Source organism: Ptychodera flava, chromosome 5, assembly GCF_041260155.1.
Source record: "Ptychodera flava strain L36383 chromosome 5, AS_Pfla_20210202, whole genome shotgun sequence".
NCBI classification, from domain to species: domain Eukaryota; kingdom Metazoa; phylum Hemichordata; class Enteropneusta; family Ptychoderidae; genus Ptychodera; species Ptychodera flava.
Genome location: NC_091932.1, coordinates 6947122 through 6957898, shown reverse-complemented (window position 1 = coordinate 6957898; position 10777 = coordinate 6947122).

Sequence of the window (10777 nt, the reverse complement as noted above, 5' to 3'; positions counted from 1 at the left end):
ACCTGCATGAACCTTCAACAGAAATTTGAGTATCCATTATTGATAAATATCAGTCCCACTGAGAGCTAACATTATAGATCTAGATTATTGTGCTGACAAGCAAAGCGTGGTAACCCAATATCTCATTATTACCACAATAAATTAATATTCCGTGTATCTGTGACTGTTGTCAAATCTTTACAAGCATTGAACACGTTTTCTTCTGATGTTGCTTGTTTTGTCAACGTGAATTTGATTCTGTACTACGCACATTCGCCTTTCTCTTCCTCACCTTTGCATCTTGGTGAACAGTATTATCTTTCGAAGTCAGGGGAGGGTCTTTCTTTTCCATGGAATCTAGAGTCGGGCTAGGTGACGTACCACCATGATCAGTCGTCGACGATGAGGAAGGACTCGGGCAAGGTTGAACTTCAACCTGGGCCGGTAGAACCTGAACACCATCGCCATTCCTCTGAAAATGATAGAATATATGTTTGACAATGAAAGGCATAGCTGTACAAAAAATTGGCAATACACGCTGAGATCATGAAACAGATCAGATTACCATTTCAGATATTTGCCTATCGGAGCCTTCATCTGAAGCGGAGCCTTGATCTGATTTTACGAATTAATTATGGTAGATGTACACAATTAAACGTTTTGACAGAAACCACATGGCCCAAAACAGTCTAATATTATCATACTTGTATCATACTTATCTGTAACTTATGAAGTTTCACAGTACAGCAAGTTTTGTTGTCAGACCGTGCGCGAAAGAAAGAAAAGTGTAACAGACACATCCACTATTGCAACAGCAATGTATCAAGCGTTTCAATAACGCAGCGATAAAACAGTAAAAAACGTTTGAACAAAGTGAAAAATTAAGAAATAGGTAAGATGAAGGCAAAACTCAAAACAAGGAGGGGTCGTAGTTTTACCAAACTATTACATTGCATAGTAATTTGTGTGAATTTGGCGGTTTTGACTGCGATATCTTTGCTAGGTGACATGGTGCCGTATGTTGTGGGTTCGAATCCGATCAAAAATCTACCGAAATTACAACAATATTAAAACAACAATATTGTTGAAAGTTTTTTTAAGAAGATGTGGAACACGTTAAAGTGCACAGCCGGAAAATGATGATAAAACTCTAATGATGTTGTTGCACGTTTCCGAAATGACAGTAAAACATCCAATTATTTCCTAAATCATGCAAAATCCTCGTTACTTCTAGCCTTAATCACTATACTTTCAGTTCAATTCATTTATTTCATTGCGTTTCCTAAGTTCCTTCCTTCCATAGCCAGGAACGCTAACATGAAATGTTCGAAACAAGTAATTTACCTTTAAAGTCCATATATTACCTCTGAAAAAATATTTTTTATTTTTTTACTATAAACTCTTATTGGAGTGATGTGTCAAATGCTGGTGTCATTTTATTCATTTCTGTTGATAAATAAATGCAATCTTGCTATAAATTCACGGCTTGAGAAAAAAATCTCTGTTTGAACCACGCCCTCTTCTGTGACGTCACGTGAGGCAATTGTTGTGCAAATCAATCTATGCCTATTGCTGTACATACACAAGCAAAAATGGCGTCAAATATAAACTCGGCGAGCGCGAATGAAGAGATAGTTTTTGGACTCGGAGTGTATGATTCAGATGATAATGAGGAGTCTTGAGCTCTACGGTATTATTGTTCAGGAAATTCAGAGCCACGGCCGTATAGGTTTTGAGGCAGCGAGGTGCGAGGATCTCCCCAACCTGCGGATCGCTATGGGCCAAGCGACGAAATACCTTCAGACCCAGGTTCACCCGAGCCTTCACAAGTGGGAAACACAGATAGGTAGTAATAAGAATCATTTAGGCCTTCGATTTTATGATAAATATGCCCAAACGAAATATTCTGAAAGCGGCTGTGTGAAACTCGAATTCATAACTCTGTCTGTCATCAGATGCCGATACGAGTCTGAGTAACAGGCCTGGGTAACGAGAAGAGAGCACCCGGTATACGCGCCGCGTTGAACTCAGCATCGCACTAAAATGTCTTGCGTATGCCCATTGTTTTAAAAACGCTAAAAAAATCATTTTTGACATTTATGTAATAAATAACGAGATGAAACCACTATTTGTTGTTGTTGTCCACTGTGTCATGGACGTAAAATAAACCTACACTGCTCTATGCACAGTGCATACACGCTATTTGTGTCGGAAGTTTACCGGTACAATTAGTCATCATCACCTTCCCTGCAGCTGTAGTGGCCCGCGCGGGCCGTTTTATCCGTGATGTACCTGAATATAATCATCGTTGCTGGAGTTTTGATCTGCTTCTCCAAAGTTATCCGACGGTACTGGCACAGCAAACGACCTTCCCGCGTTCCGGAAATAACTACTGATATTCGCGCTGCGTTAGTTCCTTGAACCTTCATTCCTTGTTGAAAGACCAACAAAACGATCTGTGAAAGTTTTTTTCTCTTGACCATATTTGTTTGTATCGCAGGATTACTAATTTTGTAATGGAGTCAGGTTGATTCGTGTATCTCCACCGATCTTCACAGTATAGTGGAGCCTAGCCGGGCTCTCCGACTCATTGATACCTACCAGACACTGTGTCGTACCGTCGTACGCATTTCGTGACATCGACACAGCCTTGATTTAATCGTGTCTCGCAGTCATACTGTGTTAGTCAATCTGTTTTCAAAGTTGGATCACGTATTTTGACAAGCATACCAAAAGATAGAAAGAAACCACAAAGTATTGAGATAAAAGTTTCATGCCCGGTTTATTGAAGTTAAAAAATAGTGTTTTCAATTGGCTTCAAACTCACAAAATACGGTTTCCAGTCACCTTGTGGAGATGCAAGAGACACATGTCAGATGCGACGCAACGTAGGAAATATGTCACGATGTCAACAGTAACAACACATAAATTTGTGTGTGTAACTATTGTGCGGGTCGTGCGGGCTGCGGGTCACTGCGGGCCAGTGCGGGCTAGTGCGGGCCACTCCTTTCTTGCAGTTTTTAGGTTGCGGGCCAGTGTGGGTTGCTGCGGGCAAGTGCGGGTCACTCCTTTCTGGCCAATATTTAGGTTGCGGGTCGCTGCGGGCTACAACTTTCTGAGCAGTTTACAATTTGTGGGTCACAGTCAGCCATTATTTTCTTACGGGTTTTCAGGTTGCTTTGGGGTACTCGAGGTTGCAAAGTGCTGGTTGCTGCCCTGCATTAAATTTTTGTATAATTTCTGACATTTTCAAATGCCACATCTAATATCTCAATAAAAATAGGGAAACCAGTTGCACCTGTCTTTCCTGAAAGTGATATCATTCTTGTCTTTAAAGAACATTTTCACTCTAGACTGTTAACAGGTGTAGGCCACCTCAGTAAGTGATTATTTTGCATCGAAAATCTGAGTATTTTAAGCACCTCTGTAATTTGAGTTCTGATGTAATTCAAACAGAAATGTTGCATGTCATCTGTACACTTTTATCAAATAATAATAAACTGATAATTTGCAGTTTAAAATATTACAAAAGTGTTGAAGAGAAAACAGGCTTGGCACAGGAAACATTCAAGCATGCAAATCAAGAAAAATTGTGGGTAATGTACTGTACTGTATGGAAATCCGGTCACGACATGCGACATGCGACCTGAGTAACCAGATATGAACTGAAAATGCTCACGTGTTTCATTATATATTGCATTTATGTGCAAGTTTGAACCTTTGCTACATGCTTTGCTACATTTAAAGTGTTATGATCAACACAATGAATTTCACCACAGATCAATTCTAAAGGTCATTAAGTATTCAAATATGTAATTAGCTGAAATAAAAATAATTAATTTCTTTGAGTACTGTCATTGTATCACAATATAGCATGTGTAATTACCTTTGGTCAAGTCCTTCAAGCTCTATATGCCAAACCGTGAAAGCTTGTTAGCTATTTATGCAAATTATGAATTAGCTGACATGAAAATGCAAAATGACTTTCAATACTGTTATAACCTGGTATAATGATCAATGTACACAGCATGTTTCGCCAAATTTTATCAAGTAAATGCCAGTATATATCCCTAATTTGGAAGGTTCATTAAATATGCATATTGGGAATTGGCTGAAAAAAATGTCAAATGACTTTCAATAATCTTGTATCATAGTATCTTTAATGTACATAGCAAGTTTTGCCAACTTTGGTCAAGTCAAAACAGATAAATATCGCTAATAAATGCGGGATATCGGACCGCAGGCGGGCGAAGATTGCATTATAAGCGCGCCAACCCAAACTCACTGCATGGACATCACATTTACGAAATCGAAGTCCAAAGTCAACTACGTCATTGTTAGAATAAGAGAGGTTTTCCATCACACGGGAGCATACCACCACAAATTTTGCACAGATGGCGTTGCACTGGCATTGAAAAAGGGTGCATGGGAGCATGGGAACGCGGGCAGTTTCCCTCGCTATGGGTAGGAAATGCATTGAGCAAGACACACTTCCGGGTTCGCAAAAAAACGAGGATCCCATTTACGGGGCGCTCAAATATAACTATTTGCTGTGATACATAGCAGAGGCGTATATGTTTGTGATGCTGAGAATAACATCAGTAAATAAATGACGGGTTTTAAAAGTTGACGTATTTTGCGATGAAACAGACTTCTGAAGGTAGCTCGCCTGGGGAACACGTCATCCCGGCCGCTGTCCGCTTTGACCCCAGTAATTCACATGGTTTTGGTCGGCCCCAGGTACCCAAGTCACTTCGACCCCGTCACACTTTTGCCTACATGTCCACGGAGACGATTCAACATGTTCCACAACAAAGCCAAGACAAAAATTGAAAATATCAATAAAATGGCTTCACAAAGGCTGAAATACACGATACTCGATGAAGTATGAAGTTTATGAAATGAAATCAAAATTGACAACACAAGTGTTTGTCTCGGGTAATACCACTTGAAGTTGAACTATTCTACAGACTGTTTTTTCCATACAGTGCAGTATTTGTCAGTGACAAATTAATCTTTGCAATACATTTTTTTGCGATGAGCTGGAAATTTGATTAATATCGAGTTAATGTACATAAATATTCCGTTATTTACTGGGACACGTTTATTTTCTCGATCCGCTATCTGCGGACTACGTGCTGAAGTACATTGACTGTTCATGTCAACGATCGTTTCTCCCTCTGCAGAGTTTCTGTATCCCGTTCAACAACGCTGTACCTCGATCACACGATAGTGACGCTATGTAGCTGTGCAGTATTGAAACTTATCATAAAATGGCCACCTCGTCTAACAGTAACACGTATTGTCGGGATTATCGTACGGAAAAAAGACTGCCAAAGAGTAAGACTTATGAATCTTCATCAGAATTGAACACATCATGATTGTACACGAGTATCAACCGTGAATGCACGTTGAGCTCGGCAGTTACACAAGCATGGTACGCTACATGCATAGCCCTACGAGTATGGCGACAGTGTCCGGCTTTGGCTACGCCGCCTACCGGAGGTGGGAGGCGGCGTAGCCAAAGCCGGACACTCTCGTCATACTCGTAGGCTAGCTACATGCACTGCCGCGATGCCGATCGTATGCATTCCAAGGCCTATCCCGGAATTTGTTTCACAAACAACCTCAAAGGAGAGCAAACATACTTCTATGGACAATGACGAACACGTTTCTTGGCGAAGCAAAATCAAAACAGTGCAGAAGTACATGAAGTAGGTCATGACCTTGGACTCTGTGCACGAACCTGATTGGACACTTCAATACCTTTGACCCAAAGTTATTATTCATCAGCACTTCCATGCCATGAGGCAAGGTAGAGAACGTATGTACTCATTTCTGGCGATCGAGCAGCGAGGGAAACAATCAATTACCAAGGATAAAGCTAATTTGCTAAACGATATTTTATCTTGAATAGTGAGTTGAATGAGTAATAAAATATCATATTTTTAATGTTCAATACGAGGTTGAAACACGGAGGGACCGTGGTTGAAACCAGAGCTATCCAGCTGTTAGCCCTGCGTACAGCGAAAGAAAGCCAGCCGTGCAGAATGCCCAGTCGTGACGCCTGTAATTGTTGCAAGTTATTATGTCTACTAGTGGACGATCCAGTAAACAAATCAACATGAAAGGCGCCGCATGATTTCATCGTTTTTGGCAGTGACGGCGTAATTACATGGAGAAGTGGCCAGAGTAATTTTAATTAGGGGTGGTCAGGCCACATAAAATTTACAGATCTATTGTTTTCGTGAAAACGAACAACTTCAGTGATAAATAAAACCACTGTATTTCATTCAGTCAGTGAATAGTAGTAATATCAAGCCAAGTTTTGCAAAGTTATCAGTAAACTTCAGTCATCAGTCATGAAGTGTAAAGTTTATTATAGTTGCTGACAACCCCTCCACATTTTTCGGCATAGCCAATCCAAACTTTCTCACCGCGCTGCACGAATTGTACGGCGGGAAATCACCAGCTTTCCGTACCGTTCTCATCGAAGATGGCATACCAAATTCAAGTCCGATACCGTAACAAAATTCGGCAGTTCTACCAGAGTAAACAAGTCGGATATGCAGAGTTTTATTCATGTTTGCGATCCAACGTCCCATCGTTGTGTGACGAAGACTTCCAAGTTCTGTACACAAACGATGAGGGATCACAGATAAAACTTTATCAGACAACGAGTTTGCCATGAGTGACATGTACCGGTGCGCTGCTTCGGTGTCCAATGCTGAATATCTGAGGATAAAAATTGGAATTGTCGAGGGTTGTTCACGGCCACAATCTGTGCCAGGAAAGGAAGTGAGGACAAAGGTGAGCATACACTGGAGCCGAAAAGACTCAGGTTCGATGAAACGCGGGTAAATGAAAGTGACGGAACGGCGGCTGAGACACAAGTTGAGTCAAACATTCCGGAAACTATCCCTGATTATGTCTCTCCTCAAGAACTTGACATACAGCTTAAGACAAGAGAGATGGACGAGTTAAAGGTTGAATTAGAATGTGTACAGAAAGCTATCGACGCTATTCAGACAGATACTGAAATCACTGATGTGTTCAAAACGTCAAAACAAAGGCCCAGCCGCCAGCGCGTCTTACCGCAAGATATTCCCAGCTGTCACTCAACTTGTCAAGTGAAAACATCGACCCGCCAAACTCAAAAGATCGTGGCGCGAAATAGAAAAGTTCTACCCGCCAGAGCAAATCTGTTAAACCACGCCTCCAATTTTGACCTCAAATTTCACGATCAACCACTTTCACATACGTTTTTCAGACATTGTGGTCCTGTCGACTGGCGCGGCCGGCGGACATTCTGTCGTTCATCTTTGTAAAATTGTGAGACGATGAACAGGATTTACCCGAACAGAACATCGACACGCCGCGGGAGATTCAACTAGAAGCATGGCTCGTAATCATGGACTATGGGACTTTGTGAAATATGCAAGAACTGGAAATCAAAGAACTGGATTTTGTTTGAGTGTTGTTCAGAAAAAAATTCACATATTCATCACAGTTAGCAATATTCCCATCGGTGAATTTCTCATAGGCAACTGGCGTCAGTTTTTTAAAAGTCTATTCCCAAACTGACCATCGGCTTCTCACACATCGTGCGACGGCACTGGTTGAGACATCTTCTTCACTATTGCCATATTCGTCATTTTCTTTTTCTTTGTTTTTCTTTGAGAGATATCTAACACTTCACTTGATACAAAGCGTTGCCATAAATTTCGTAACCCACGATCGCTGAAACGGAACTTTTCGCCACCTCTCTGCATGACGAAAAAATCGCCAGTAACTTTATCCCCACCACGCAGTAAGATTTCCGTGACAATCAATCCTGTAACTTGGGCAAGATTGCCTTTCCATTCCTATATCTCCGTTTGAGCCATTAGGATGTCACATGACGAAGGTAAATAACCAGAGAATTGGTTCAAGTCGGTAAATTTTCGAAAAATAAAATGATATGTAAAAGTTCATCGTGTAAAATTTGGCAGCCCAGGTCAGGTTTACGTAGCGATCAAACGCGTTTTTATTCAGTCTGTGCAGCTACAGTGAGTGCCGGTGAAACTTCCCTGTATCGCGTTCACCCCACTCAATGCGTTCATATCCTACTCACACGTTTCACTTGAAAACAGAACACAAAACATGCAATGCATTCCAAGCGTTCACCCAACTCACACGATCACAAATCATGAACTTGAACCAAGTTTAGTAAACCAGTAAGCAAATCAAGAGAAAAGCTGTGCACAACACGCTTCAAACACGTGTAAGTGTGCGGTGGTCGGCGTTGGAAGGTGGGCGTGGTTTTATGTTTTTGGTCTGGGCAGTCAAACTTTTCTGTTTCGCGCGTCGATGTTTTGAATGTGGCGGGTTCATGTTTTCGGTTGACATGTCTTGCTGACAGCCGGAAAAAAGTTGCGGTCAGACGTGCTGGCGGCAGGGTCTTTGTTTTCACGTTTTGAACACATTAGTGATTTTCCTCAGGTACAGAGAGATCCTACTCGAAGACGATGTGGACTGTGTCACATGCAATCAAACCATACACGTGATAAATGTCCGAACGGCCGTTGTGTATCAGCCAAAGTGTGCGGTGACATAAACCATAGAGATCATATTGATGAACGAACAGAATTAAATAAGCTACGAAAACAACGTGATGATTTACAAAAACAGATTGACAAAAAGTTGGCAGAGATTGACACGCGTAAGAAGTTACTAGTATTTGACGCTGTAAACTCGAGTTTCGAACGGCAGATTGAGGCCAGTTTGATTAATTCAGACAAGAACCGCTACTTGGTGATGACGTCAATTGGAAGCCAGCCGCGCCGCTACCTCTTAAACGAAGATATAAGCATCCTGAAAGCTCATTTTCATGGTAAGGTCCCAGAAAATCTTACGAAGGAGAAAATGAAATTCCAGACGATTCTGCAAAGTTACCGTCAACGGCACCAGAAAAAGCGACACAATCCTGTGCGGGAGCTATTGGAAAACAACACCAAATACAATGTTCGATTTCCAACATCGTCGCCCAGATTAGGAAACGATCCAGAAGATAGTACAATTGGGAAACCAACAGCAGAAACTGTATGTACAGAAACTCCACGCGACGAAGTGACACCGAATCGATCAACACCAATGCCCATGGCAGCTACTAATACTATGATGGCCTATCAACACTATCCACGGATGTATCCGCTGCCATATTATTACTATGATACAACATCACTTTCCTCGACTCCAATACAACAGTTCTACTATCCCCACGTACCAGCAGCAACAGAGCAGCCACAGGCAAGCTCAGTGTTCACTCCAGATTGTCACCGTATGGATGCAAGTTTACCAGAAACCAACACGTTTGCTCCTTCTCTACCACCTGAGCGACAAGCATCACAGCAACCACCGCTGCCACCGTAACAAGCTCAAACAAGTATTTTCGTAAAGGCACTTCTCCAAGGAAATAAAACGTGCAGCCAACGGGGAGTGCATTACAAGTGTACATTTGCTTCATCGCATCACTGTCTATGGAACCATGCATCTCTGTGAACTCGCTTGTCATTCAAGTTGTTTTGAAAAAATATCTAATGTTCGTATTTGTTCAACATTTGAGCACGTCAGTTTGGTGTTTCTTGTTTCTGAATCTTTTTTCCCGTAAATGAGTTTATGCGAAAACGTGTTTGGAGCATATTTGATCATGAACAAACTCTAAGTTTTTTTCTCCGATTTACTCGAACTTATGTGGTTGGAACTTGAACTCCCGGGGTGGATTTCGCTTTTTTATGGATTTATCGTTCCATGCATTAAATGTTATGAAAATTTATGAGATGCCTGTAGTAATTTATTTCCAAAGGTGTATGTTCAGATATGTGTTCGTCTTTCTGCTTGCGTGTCTGTGTGTGTAGTCTAGAGGGATCTGCAGAGACTTTGAACACTTTATGACAACAAAAATCAATGGAGAGACCAGTGGATACGTAGGTTTTCATAAAACTGTCTTCATTATAATCGCAGCAAATTTCTAAAATCGTTGAAATGAATCGTTAGAATACTTGAAAACAATCCAGAAAAGTATGAGACCCCAATTGTCAGTACAATTATTACAAAATAACCAAAATATATGGAAGTTCTGTTTATATTACGCATTGTGCTCGACACAGTGATTCATCCGTTGCTAGTCACATTGATTAATTAGAGAAAATAAAATCACGCGTATAGAGTGAAGTTCACTTGTTACTTCAATGGTGATTTTCGCCTAAAAATTTCGGATGTATCTGGTTGCTTGGAAATAGCCAGCTGTATCTGCTGGTGTGATATCGTGGATCGCGTCGTGTATGGCGAATGCCATGTTTTCATAGACAAGTGTTCTACGATCTGGCGCGAGCAGAGATTGTTTTATTTTGCTGAAGCAAAATTCAGCCGGGTTAAATTCTGGTGAGTACTTCGGGGTAAAAATATACTCTATTCCCTGTATGTTCAACCATTTAGCAAGTGTCATCGCCATATCACTATGATGAAAAGGGGCATTGTCAATTACTAGGTAATCGCCAACTTGTAACGCCGGGTAACCATCTTGAGAAACTGTGTTAACACATTGCTCTATGAAGTTTGTGAACGTGGCTGAATCCGAGGCACCATCAATTACCTGGCTGTGCACGACGTCGTTCAAACCTACCAGCAAATTGAGTGTCGAATTGGGTATTTGATGGTAGCGAATAACTTCAACACAGCGATCTCCCCGAGGGCTGGTACCATACTTAGGATTACCAACGTTTGGAGCCTTGAATCCAGATTCATCCATAAATTTTAA